This window comes from Emys orbicularis, chromosome 2, assembly GCF_028017835.1.
Source record: "Emys orbicularis isolate rEmyOrb1 chromosome 2, rEmyOrb1.hap1, whole genome shotgun sequence".
Lineage (NCBI taxonomy): Eukaryota > Metazoa > Chordata > Testudines > Emydidae > Emys > Emys orbicularis.
In genome coordinates, this window is record NC_088684.1 from 62,707,665 (window position 1) to 62,720,547 (window position 12,883).

Here is a 12,883-nt window from a genome sequence, read left to right on the forward strand (position 1 = left end):
TCCCGACACGTGCCCTGGGCGGCGGGGCATGCCGCATGCCCAAGGCTTCAAGGCTTGTGCCACATGCCGCAAGCCTATGCCGCTTAGCGACCCCCACGACTCGTGTCTTCGCTGCCTGGGGGAATCGCACCAGAAAGAGCGCTGCAAGATCTGTAAGGCCTTCAAGCCCAGGACTAAGAAAGAGAGAGACTTTCGGCTTAAGCAGCTACTCATGGAGGCTGCATTGCAGCTCTCCACTTCGACTCATTCAGCCGCGGCACCGTCAGTCTCGGTGCGGAGTGCCCCAGCATCGGTTCATGATCCTGCACTGGTGGGGCACCCTAAGCTTACGGCACCGAAACAACAGGACCGCCCCCGGCACCGGTCGTCTTCGCCGACAAAATCGAAGGGCCAACCCAAGGCCCGAGGACGCTCCCCACATAAAAAGGTAGCGCCTGTGAAGACCTCGAGTGCGCCCAAGGGCATTGCTGCCCCAGGACAGATCCCGGTGCCAGTGGCTCCGGCGCCGAAAGGCCCATCGAGCCCCGGGATAAGCGCCTCGAGTGAGGAGGAAGGGCTGGAGGAGCTTCTGGAACAGCCCTCCACGCCGGACACGTTTGAGGCAGCAAAGGACCTCATTGAATTGTCCGCGGAGAGCCCACTCCAGGCCAAAGACAAGCATCCGGAGCTGTCCCCGAGACTGCCATCCAGAGGCAAGCCGGCAATGGTGCGCCCATCAAGGTCACCATCTCGGCACCATTCACGGCGCCGATCCCGGTCGAGCTCCGCCTCGGTGGACTCCCGGCTACCCTCGGCGCAGAGAGCCTCACAGGCATCTGGCCCTAGCAAACGCCTGGCACTGGTCCAGCGTTCCCCGGCTCCTTATTCGAACAGGCACCGGGACGTGTCAGTCATGCGATCCCCGAGACCGACCACTAGCAGTCGTTCCCGGTCCCGAGGACACCAGTACCAGTCCTGGTCCCGGTCGACAAGGCACCACTCCCGATCTCGGTCCCGGTCACGAAACTACTCTCCGACCCCGGACCGGCACCGTTCCACGGCACCACCGTGGCCCTCAAGGTCACTGTCCGTGGTTTCTGAGGCAGACTCGGGCCATTCCAGCAGATATACCCACAGGGCACCAGCCAGCAGGGAACACCAAGCCGCTTGGCACCCACAGTGGGGCCCGCCAGGACAGTGGCCATTCTGGACCCCGTGGGCCTACCACCAGCAAGGCCCCCCATCCAGGGCCTCGAGATCCGGCCTCTCAGGACACCGGTCCCGCTCTCCGCAGGGGCGCCCCTCCTCTCACAAGGAGGCCACGGTCTCCAGACCACCGGAACAAGAGGGAGCCGACACGGCACCGAGCCCGGTACCGTCTCAGGCCCGCTCAGCTGGACAGACTCCAGAGGAGCTCCCAACCGGTGAGGAGTTGCAGGGAGGGTTAGAGGAGGAAGCACAGAAGGCCTTAACTTCTTCCTCCTCGCCAGATGAAGCCGTGGCGGGCACGGCAGTATCAGGCCCTCCCCCGATTGACCATCGGGCGCACCAAGAACTACTCCGCCGAGTAGCCCTCAATTTGGGGTTACAGGCGGAAGAGACGGTAGAGCAGGAGGATCCCATGGTGGACATCCTAAGCCCTGAAGGCCCCTCCAGAATCGCGCTCCCGCTCATAAAAACGGTACAGTCTAATTATAAGATAGTATGGCAAACACCGGCCTCCAGTGCATCAACTGCGAAGGGCGTAGAGAGGAAGTACTTCGCCCCCTCCAAAGGGTTCGACTTCCTCTTTTGTCACCCGACACCCTGTTCGCTGGTCATATCCGCGGTCAACGAACGAGAGCAACATGGCCAACAAGCCCCAGCCCCCAAGGCCAAGGAGGCAAAGCGCTTGGACTTGTTTGGTAGAAAGGTCTACTCGGCTGGGGGCCTCCAGTTAAGGATCGCTAATCAGCAGGCGATTCTGAACAGGCACAATTTCAACTCTTGGGCATCAGTCTCCAAGTTTAAGGACTCCCTGCCTCAGGGCTCACAACCCGAGTTCGCAGCCATCGTGGATGAAGGGAAGGCGGTGGCCAAAACCTCTCTGCAGGCCTCCCTTGACTCTGCGGACGCAGCTGCCAGGACAATCGCGTCAGGAGTGGTGATGAGGCGCTCGGCATGGTTACAGGCTTCAGGCCTTCCACCAGAGGTGCAAAACACCTTACACGACCTCCCGTTCTAAGGGTCAGGCTTGTTCTCGGACCAAACGGATGCCAGGCTACATAGCCTCAAAGAGTCGCTAGCAACCCTCAAGTCGTTGGGAATGCACACCCCAGCGACACAGAGGAAGCCTTTTAAGCCCCAACCGCTGCAGCAGAGACAGTACCACCCTCGCCCCAGGCAGGAACCATACCGCAGAAGGGGCAGGGACAACAGGCGTAGGCGAAACAACACGCCTAACCAAAACCAAGGCCAAGGCAAGCCGCAGCCTGGCAACAAGCAAGGATTTTGAAGTTGCGATCGAGGACAGTGTACCGACCCTCATACCGGATCCGCCCCTATGTTTCAGGGACCGTTTGTCCCATTTCTACCGTGCTTGGTCCCTTATAACATCGGAACGTTGGGTCCTTCGCACGGTGGAGGTGGGATACACTCTTCAGTTCTCTTCGCCCCCTCCCTCCCATCCACCCCCCATCCCCGTCCCTCTTCAGGGACCCCTCTCACGAGCAACTCCTTATACAGGAGGTGCAGGCCCTCCTCAAAGCAGGGGCAGTGGAAGAGGTCCCTCCAGACCTAAGAGGGAAAGGGTTCTACTCCAGATATTTCCTTATCCCCAAAGCAAAAGGGGGTCTCCGCCCCATTGTGGACCTTCGCAAACTAAACAAATTTTTAGTGAAGGCCCGCTTTCGCATGGTTTCCCTTGGCGCTATTATCCCATCCCTGGATCCGGGGGATTGGTATGCTGCCCTCGATATGAAAGATGCGTATTTTCACATCGCCATCCACCCTGCCCATCGGCGGTTCCTGCGTTTCACCATCAACCAATACCATTTCCAATTTGCGGTCTTGCCCTTCGGCCTAGCAACGGCCCCTCGAGTGTTCACGAAATGCATGTCCGTGGTGGCAGCCTTTCTTTGAAAAAGAAAGATGCGGGTATACCTGTACTTGGACGACTGGCTCCTCGCGGGCAGGTCAGAGGACGAGGTTCGCTCCCACGTGGCACTGGCGTTACATGTGTTCCACAAGCTCGGTCTCTTGGTCAATGTGCCCAAGTCCTCAATGATCCCCACACAGAGACTGGACTTCATAGGAGCAGTCCTAGACTCGGTGGAGGCACGAGCAAGTCTTCCAGTTCCCAGGTTCCTGGCCATTCAAAGTGCCGTAACCTCCATTCAACAATTTCCCACAACCACAGCCAGGTGCTGTATGCAACTCCTGGGGCACATGGCGGCTTGCACACACGTAGTCAGACATGCCCGCTTGAGACTCAGACCGTTACAGCTGTGGCTAGCCCAAACGTATCGCCCCAGCAGAGACCCCTTGGACCTTGTAGTGACAATCCCAGCTCGGGTATCGAACTCCCTCCGCTGGTGGCTCGATCGACAGCAGGTTTGCAAAGGGGTCCCCTTCACTGCACCGCAGCCCACCCTGACACTAGTAACAGATGCGTCAGACCTGGGCTGGGGGGTACACTTAGGGGACCTACGAACCCAGGGCTTATGGTCCAGGGAAGAAAAGTTGCTCCACATCAATGTGAAGGAGTTAAGGGCGGTTCGCCTCGCCTGCCAGACCTTTCACGCTACCATAGAAGGCCACAGCGTGTCAGTTCTGACGGACAACACTACCGCCATGTTCTACATAAACAAGCAGGGCGGGGCCCGATCCTCTCCCCTCTGTCACGAGGCGCTCCTTCTATGGAACTTCTGTATAGCCCACTCAGTCCAATTGGTGGCAGCATATCTTCCGGGGGTTCAAAACGGGTTAGCAGACCGCCTCAGCAGGTCGTACCACATGCACGAATGGACGCTGAGAAAGGACATCCTGCATTCAATCTTCCGGAGTTGGGGTTTTCCCCAGGTGGATCTCTTCGCCACCAAGGACAACAGCCAATGCCCTCGGTTTTGTTCATTCCAGAATCTCAGCCCAGGCTCATTGGCAGATGCCTTCGCGATTCAATGGGGCGGGAGCCTGAGGTACGCCTTCCCACCATTCCCACTCATCCACAGGGTCCTGCTCAAGACCCGCAGGGACAAAGCGACAATTATTCTCATCGCACTGGCGTGGCCGTGCCAGCATTGGTTTACAACCCTGCTGGAACTGTCATTGACCACCCCGATGGCCCTACCCCTGCACCGAGACCTCATCACGCAGGACCGGGGTCGCCTACTCCACCCGAACCTACCGTCGCTGCATCTCACGACGTGGAATCTCTCTGGCTAAACGCTACGGAGAATAGGTGCTCCCACCAGGTCCAACAAATTCTCCTTGGTAGTAGGAAGCCCTCCACAAGAGCGACCTACCTTGCCAAATGGAAGAGGTTCTCCCACTGGTGCGAGCCTAATCAGATACAGCCTCTGCAGGCCTCCATCCCATCGATACTGGACTACTTGCTGCACCTCAAGCATCAAGGGCTCACCCCCTCCTCAATTAAAGTGCATCTGGCCGCCATATCGGCGTTCCACCCGGGAGAGTTGGGGCTTTCGGTATTTTCCAACCCCACAGTAGTCCGATTTCTCAAGGGGTTGGAAAGGGTGTTTCCCTACTCACGCCCGCCGGTCCCTACATGGAACCTTAACCTGGTCCTAACTAAACTCATGGGACCACCCTTTGAACCCCTAGCCTCTTGCTCTCTCATGCACCTCTCATGGAAGGTAGCGTTTCTAGTGGCCATTACATCGGCTAGGAGGGTATCGGAGTTGAGAGCCCTCACTTCGGAACCCCCTTATACAGTTTTTTATAAGGACAAGGTGCAGCTGAGACTGCACCCCAAATTCCTCCCTAAAGTGGTCTCACAATTTCATATGGGGCAGGACATTTGTTTACCGGTGTTCTTCCCCAAACCCCATACCGACCCAAGCCACCGCAGCCTGCATACCCTTGATGTCCGTAGAGCCCTGGTGTTCTATCTGGAACGGACCAGGCCATTTCGCAAGTCGACACAACTGTTCATTGCCATTGCGGAGAGAATGAAAGGCCAGCCTATCTCGGCACAACGATTATCATCATGGATTGTGCTTTGCATCCACACATGCTATGAGCTCGCTAAAGTACCAGCCCTGGCGATCAGGGCTCACTCAACTAGGGCCCAAGCATCCTCGACGGCTTTCTTGGCGCAGGTTCCACTCCAGGAAATCTGTAAAGCGGCCACCTAGTCGTCAGTGCTTACATTCACAGCCGATTACGCAGTCCATCATCAGACCAGAGAGGACGCGGTGGTCGGCGGGGCTGTGCTTCAATCAATTGTTGCTTGACTCCTACCTTCCTCCAGTGGTAAGCTTGTGAGTCACCTAATGTGTAATGGACGTGAACAATCACTTGAAGAAGAAAAAACGGTTACCTACCTTTTCGTAACTGTTGTTCTTCGAGATGTGTTGTTCACATCCATTACACTTCCCACCCTCCTTCCCCTCTGTCGGAGTCACCGGCAAGAAGGAACCGAGGGAGGGTCGGGCCGGCAGCTGTATATATATATATGCTAGAGCGGGGCGCCGCTCTGACGGGGGGGGGCGAGGGGGGGCCCTGCCGGCCCGACGGGAGCCGCTGAGGGAAAAAGTTCCGACGTCCGTGCATGCGACGCGCCCACACCTAATGTGTAATGGACGTGAACAACACATCTTGAAGAACAACAGTTACGAAAAGGTAGGTAACCGTTCTTTTCTGAGTATATGTTCCTATGGGTGCTCCACTGTAGGAGACTCCCAGGCAGTAACTCAGTGAGGAGGTTCGACTGTTCAAAGGACTGCCAAAAGTAGTATCATCCCTGGAAGCAGGTAAGATGGCGTAATGCTTGGCAAAGGTAAGGATGAAAGACCTAGTTGCAGTCCTACAGATTTCTGTTATGGGATTGTCTTTCAGTAGAGCTATAGATACGGACTGGGCACTAATGGAGTGCACTGTTACTCTGTGAGGAGGGCTATATCCCAGCAGATTTGTAACAGGGTAAAATGCAACCCAAACCCCACTTTGACAGTCTTTGAGTGGAATTGGGTTGTCCCTTCATCCTCTCTGCAAATGATACAAATAATCTAGGAGAGGCCTGGAAGGCCTTAGTTCTGTCAAGGTACATGGTGAGAGTCCTTCTGACATCTAGTGTATGTAGGCTGGCCTCCTCTCTGGAGGTGTGAGGCTTTGAGTAAAGCACTTGTAGATGGATCTCTTGATTAATATGGAATTACAAAGAGACCTTAGGGAGGAAGCAAGGATGGGGACACAGCATAATCTTGTCTTTATAGAAGGTAGTTAATGGCAGGTCTTCCGTAAGAGCAGGGTCTGTCACTTTTCAAGCTGAAGTGATAGCTGTATGGAACCAAGTCTAAGGGAGAAGTGGAGGAGAAAACAGGCAGTCATTGTTTCAAATGAAGGTTTCTTCAGGCCACTGAAAATCAAATTAAGGTCCCACTGGGTGGCCAGGGGTCATACAGGGGAAACAAGTTGTGTAAGCCCTCGAGGAATTTGGAGCTAGTGGGAAGTGCAAAAACTGAGATGCTATCGATAGGCGACTGGAAGGCTGTGATAGCAGCCAAATGTACTCTGACTCAGCTCATTGATAGACTTCGTCTTCAAATTAAACAGGTAAGTACAGGATTCTGGAGAGCAGAATGTCTGATGCTTGAGAATAGTGAAGAGAACACCAGAAATTGAAGCGTTTCCACTTTTGAAGGTAAGTTTCGCAAGTACTAGGTTTCCTGATAGGAGAACTGACTGGATCTTATCCAAACAGGTTAGCTCCATCCTCGAGAATCATAGGAACCATGCGCTCAGGTTCAGGAAAAAGGGGTTGGGATGGATCAGGGTCTCAGAGTTCTGTGACAGGAGATCCTTCCTGAGATGAACTCAGAGAGGCACTGCCAGAAGGAGGTTTGAGTACACACTTATCTTGGCCAGGAGAGTGCTACAAGGATAATCATTGTTCTTACTTGTCACAGTTTGAGTAAGGTTTTGAGAATCAGAGGCAGAGGTGGGTAAGCATATAGCAGGATATGGGGCTATGGTGTTATCAGGGCATCTCCCAATGAATTGTGACTGTTTCCTCCCTTGGAGCAGAAAAGGCAACATTTTGCATTGGAGGGAGAAGCAAAGAGGTATGCCTCTGGGAGACCTCAGGTTTGGCAGATGCTATGGAAGACAGAATTGTTGAACTCCCATCTGTGGTCCTGATGGAAGTTCCTGCTCAGGAGGCCTGGGAGATCAGAAGGCCTTTTGACTCGCTCTCAACTCCATCGGGGTACACACTGCGGCTATTGGCGCTCTTCACCCACCCTTTAACTGCCCAATTCTGGAAGGCCCATTCAACCTGTCGCTCCTCAGTGGGACCTCAATCTAGTCCTTATGTCATGAATGAACTCTCCCTTTGTGAACCCCTGGCCTCCTGCCCCCTTTCTCTTCTTTCCATAAAAGTCGCCTTCCTGGTGGCTATCACCTCTGCAAGGAGGGTTGACGAACTGGGAGCCAGGAAGGCAAACCTCCCTTTCACCACATTTCATAAGGATAAAGTTTTGCTGCGCTTCCATCCCATTTCTACTGAAAGTGGTTTCTTGCTTCCACCTCAACTAACCCATACATTTGCCAACCTCCTTTCCTAAACATGCATCGAATGAGGAAAGGCAGTTTCACTCCCTCGTTGTCCATAGGGTCCTGACCTTTTACCTACAAAGGAGGAAGCTCTTGCAAAAGTCTTCCAGACTATTAGTTGCCAGACTATAGCAGAGAGAATTAAAGAACAGGCCATCTCCACCCAGAGAAGCTCAAAGTGGGCCTCAGGGTCCATTATGCTCTGCTATTAACTATTAGGACGGTTCCCACCAGATGGGATCTGGGCCCATTCCACGAGAGCGCAGGCATTAAGTACCATCGTGTTTCATGACAAGTCCCTAGCAGACATATGTAAGGTGGCCATGTAGAGTTCAGTACACACCTTTTCTGCTCATTATGCTCTAGTGCATGATTCTGTTTGGCACAGCAGTTCTCCCTTCCACAGTTCCATCATCTTCCTTGCACCCTCCTCCTAGCTAGGTACTGCTTATTAATCACCCTCAATGAAATACAGTAAGGACCATCAATCAAAGAAGCAGGGGAGGTTACTTACCTGTAACTGGAGGTTCTTCAAGACGTGTGGTCCCTATCTGTATTCCAATTCCAACCTCCTTCCTCTCTGCTGCAGATCTGGTAGATCTGCAGTGGAGAAGGAACTAAAGATGCGGTCACTCCACCCTGCCCTTTGTCGTCTCAGGTGAAAACACGAGGCAATGCAAGGGCGCATGCATGGACCGACGAACGCTACTACTTTGAAAAGCTCTGACTCCGGCACATGGTGCTGGTGCATAGCCCTTGGTGGAATAGAGAGAGAGCCCACACATCTTCAGTTACAGGCAACCTTCTGTCTCTGTCCCTTCCTCTCTTGCATTCATGGCCTGATCTGGAAGGTGTGCTTAGAGCGCACACAAACCAGCACAAAAGATGCTGGAGGAGGTGGTGCACTCTGCCTTTACTTTTATCACAGTGATTAGCACGCTAAGAGGCTGAAGACTGAGGTTCAAATTCCCACCATGTCTGATGTGGCATAGGGTCTCCCACCTTCCAGGAGAGTGCCCTAACTCCTGGGCTCTGGGGTATTCTGGAGCTGGTTTCTGTGTCTCCTATTGGAGGTGTCCCACTGCATATACTTTGGTCTCTGGCCCAGTGAATATTCAGAGTAACTGGTGGTTAGGGTGCTCAGCTGAGACCCCCCCCTGATTCAATTAATAGTTATTTATACACAGTGGAACGGTTTCACTGACCAATGTGAGCCCAGAATACTTATCTGCCAAGTACCCTAGCCCTGGCCAATGAAGTGGGAGACCCAAGTTCTAATCCGTTCTCTATGGTGCACAGTAGGGGGGAACTTCAACCTGGATCTCCCACATGGTGAGTGAGTGAGGGGGATAGTTTACGTACTTAACTCCCATAGAGGGTTCATGGCTCTGAATACCAAGTGGAGGGAGGTGGCTCCCTGTTGCCAAGACTTATGCTTCTAAATCCCTTTAAGTGGTGGGTCTTAGGCTACACCCCTAGTATTTGGCTTAGGCAGCTCCTTGCCCAGCAGGCTAGCTTTTGTGAACCCCATTCTTAGCAGCCTAGCTCTCCCCATGCATTGTATAAAGAACCTGGGTGCTTAACTCAAGGATGTGAATGGTAATAGGTGCCAAAAAGGTAAGTAAGTGCTACAACACTTAGTACCTCAGTTCCCCTTTCTGAAGCCCCTGTTCAGTTTTTATCCAAGACAGTTACTTTCCAATCTCCCCCCACCCCCCCAATTAAGTTGTTAAGTTCCAGTAGTACTAAGGGAAGCTTTTTTCCAACTCTAGAAGGAGTGTAGTCTTTTACCCATTTGCAACTGGAAACAGGCCCAAACAAAACCTTGATTCCAAACTTCCCAATGGGCTAAGCCAATGATTCTCATACTTCATTGAACTGCAACCCCCTTCTGACAACAAAAATTACTACATGACCCTGGGTGTGGCGGGCCCCCAAGCCCTGGCACCCTGAGGGGGGAGGGAGTGAGGCAAAGTGCCAGGGGTTCAGCCCTGGGCTGGGGGAGGCACTGTAATCTGAGCTCTGCTGCTGAAGCCTGGACCCCAGCAAGTCTAACGATGGTCCCAGCAACCCCATTAAAATGGGGTCCCAACCCACAGTTTGAGAACTGCTGGGCTAACCCCAAACCCCAGATCCAGTTGCCCCTAAGCTGTGGAAAATTTGCATGTAGAGCTAAATCCAAGCTTTAGATATAAGGCGTATCTCTGTATGGTGAGGTCCACAGTGAATTTCCTTAATTTGAACACTCCTACTTAACGCTTAGTTCTGACTCGGTCACACTTGCTTGTATATGTATCACTGTGTGAGGGGGAAGGATGTAAAGCAGGGAATACAAGTCTAGGCTTTAAGTTTTGTGCTTGACTCCATGCATAGAACCCATTTGCTGTTTGACCATTGTCAAGTTACTTCCTCTATGATGCCACTTCCTCAGTTGTAGATGGGTGTGTGAAAAATAGCACCTTACATTTGATTGCAAAGAAACCATGAGTTACAGTTCAGGAGTGGGGGCACCTGTAGCTTCCTTTGAAACCACCAGTCCAGCCTTCCATGTAATGGAAGGACAGCTTTCAGTACTTAAAAATTTTAGGCTGGGATTTTCAATTATAGCCCTCAGTTAACTAATCTAAATAAACAAGTTAACTGGACTTGTTTGGTGGAAGGGAAGGTTCAGAGTTCAGTTTTGACCCCTAAGCCTTGTCTCTGTGCATTACAAGTGCAAAACATTTAAATGCCCTTTTGTAAACTTCCATCATGTTAGTTACATGTGCTATAGGTTTAATAAATTGTGATTACAACTGAAATATCTCATTTGACAATTTGATTCTCATGGGTTATGAAATTAGTAAGGTGGGAACCATGTTACAAACCTTAAGATACTGTTTCCATAGGCAATGCAATATGAAGGTAAATATTAACCTGATTTTGGTGGGTGTGAGGAAGCAAAATGCAAGGTTAACAATATGGACTAGGTTCATAATGGGATATAGGCATTACAGTACCTAACTTGTAGGCACCTAGAAAAACACTGGGATTCCTAAAGTCTAGGTTAGACACCTGGAAGCCACCACAATAGGCAGCTGCCTGCCTAAACTACTCAATGAGAGATGCTGACTAGAGCTATGTTTCCTAAGCCCTGCCCTGCTCCTGGAGTCAGGCACATTTTTTGGGGGGGTGGAAATAAGGAGGATTGCTGCCCACCTTAACTTAACCTAGTTGTCAGAGCACTCCCCCTGTATGTGCAAGGTCTGGGTTGATTCTTGCCTGCAGAGGAAGAAAAGATCTGAGCAGGGGTCTTTCACCTCTCAGTGCCCTAACCATTTGAGAATGACCTAGTCTGCAATGGGTCTTCCTCAAATCTCTGGTTGAAGCTGTTCCACTGTGTATAAATACATACTCACTGGAACAGGGGAACTGGCTCCTAGGTCACCCACCTGGGAGTGTCCTAACCACCAGCATTACTCATTCTCTTCTCTCTCTGGCCCCGTGACTTTATACACCCTGGATAGTTTCAACAGGAGAGCATGAGGAAGACCTACATCAGAATAACCCACTTTCTGGAGAGGTTTGAGATAACTGTTCAAATCCTTCTTTTCCCCATAGCCCCCTCCAATCAGGTAGAGGGGGAAATTGAGCTATACAGTCCTGCGGGAGTGATCTAACTACTGGGCTCACAAGCACGTCCTCCCAGAGTTTGAATGGGCCCTGAACTGCTAGGTGGCCTCGGAGCATGCCTTCTGGATTGGGCCCTGCAGTTGAATGCTTATCTTCCCCTGCTTTGTGGATCATGCCAGGGCATAAGTGTCTGGCTGCGTAGAATGAGGCACCAGTGCACATACCCAGAGGCAAAAACTTAAGCACTTAAGAACTTTTTCAACAAAAATTTAGGCACTGAGTTTAGGTGCCAAAACACACAGGTTTTGTGAGTTCCGCGGGCACTTAAGTGCTGGATGGAAGAGATAGAATGATCCATTGAAAGGTACCTTGGATTGTATCGCATTGGTTAGAACCTGCTGACTTGCAAACCTCTACATGTGTCAAGACAAGAAAAACAGGCTAACCTACCTGAAAGCTTGGTTACTGACGAGTATGAGGGGTCTGGAAGAAAAAAAGTCTTGTGGAGGAGGAGAAGGAAATGCTAAGCAAGGTTATTGAGGAATGGATCTCTGAACTCCTCTACATAACTAAAAGGAAGGAAGTCTGGAAGAATCCATACTTAGGCACCAAAAGTAAAAATGAAGTATCCTTTGCTCACTTGCTTCCACAACTCCACTGCTTGAACAGAACAAGCACCTGCACTTTAAATTAAAATACTCACACTGCTTTTCCCAGACTATTTCCACCATGCTGCTGTGCATGGTAGCAGTTTTTCATAGCATACATAGGAGTAAAGTGCCATACTGGAGCTGGATACTTTTAAATATCTTAGGAGGATGCAACTAGACTCCCTTCAGATCTCTACCACTTCTGAATTTGTTTTCAACTGACCATTTTCCCCTCAGCCAGCCAACTAATGCACATGTGATCAAGACAGACACTGCCAAAGTAAAGTCAGCATTTTGTTTTTTTCTATTTTGTACATCTCAGTGTAGCACTAAATACAAATAACTCTTTGGAGACCAAGTAATGTGACTTTGGAAAAAATACTGTTCAAAGTATTTAGAAGAACAAAGAGGAATTTTTAGTTAAAACATTTATCCATTTTTTTTTTTTTTTTTACTTTAACAGCTTTGTAAATAATACAGCACTTTCAAGTATTACATCAGAAATAAAGCCCTTGTTGATCATACTATTTAAATCTCAATTTGTTAATACTGACTAGCATGCTTTATACATCTTCAATAACTTATATCAAAGTGGATCTTGGTGGATAGAAAATGCTGCACTTTTCCAGTAGTTGAAGAAGAAAAAAAAAAAAAAAAAAGTTTCAAGAACAAGCACTTGCATCACAACTCCAGTAGCCAACTGTTCCTTTAGAATGAGATTACAAGTAGAGAAGGTGGGTCAGCATTTATCCACATTCAAAAGAAAGTTGGCCAGTTTACTTGATATGTAGCCAAGCTAGTTCTGGTGTGTTCCTGCTTGTTAGTCCTGTGAATGCCAGAATGTTTTCTACCCAATTTTTCAACACTTG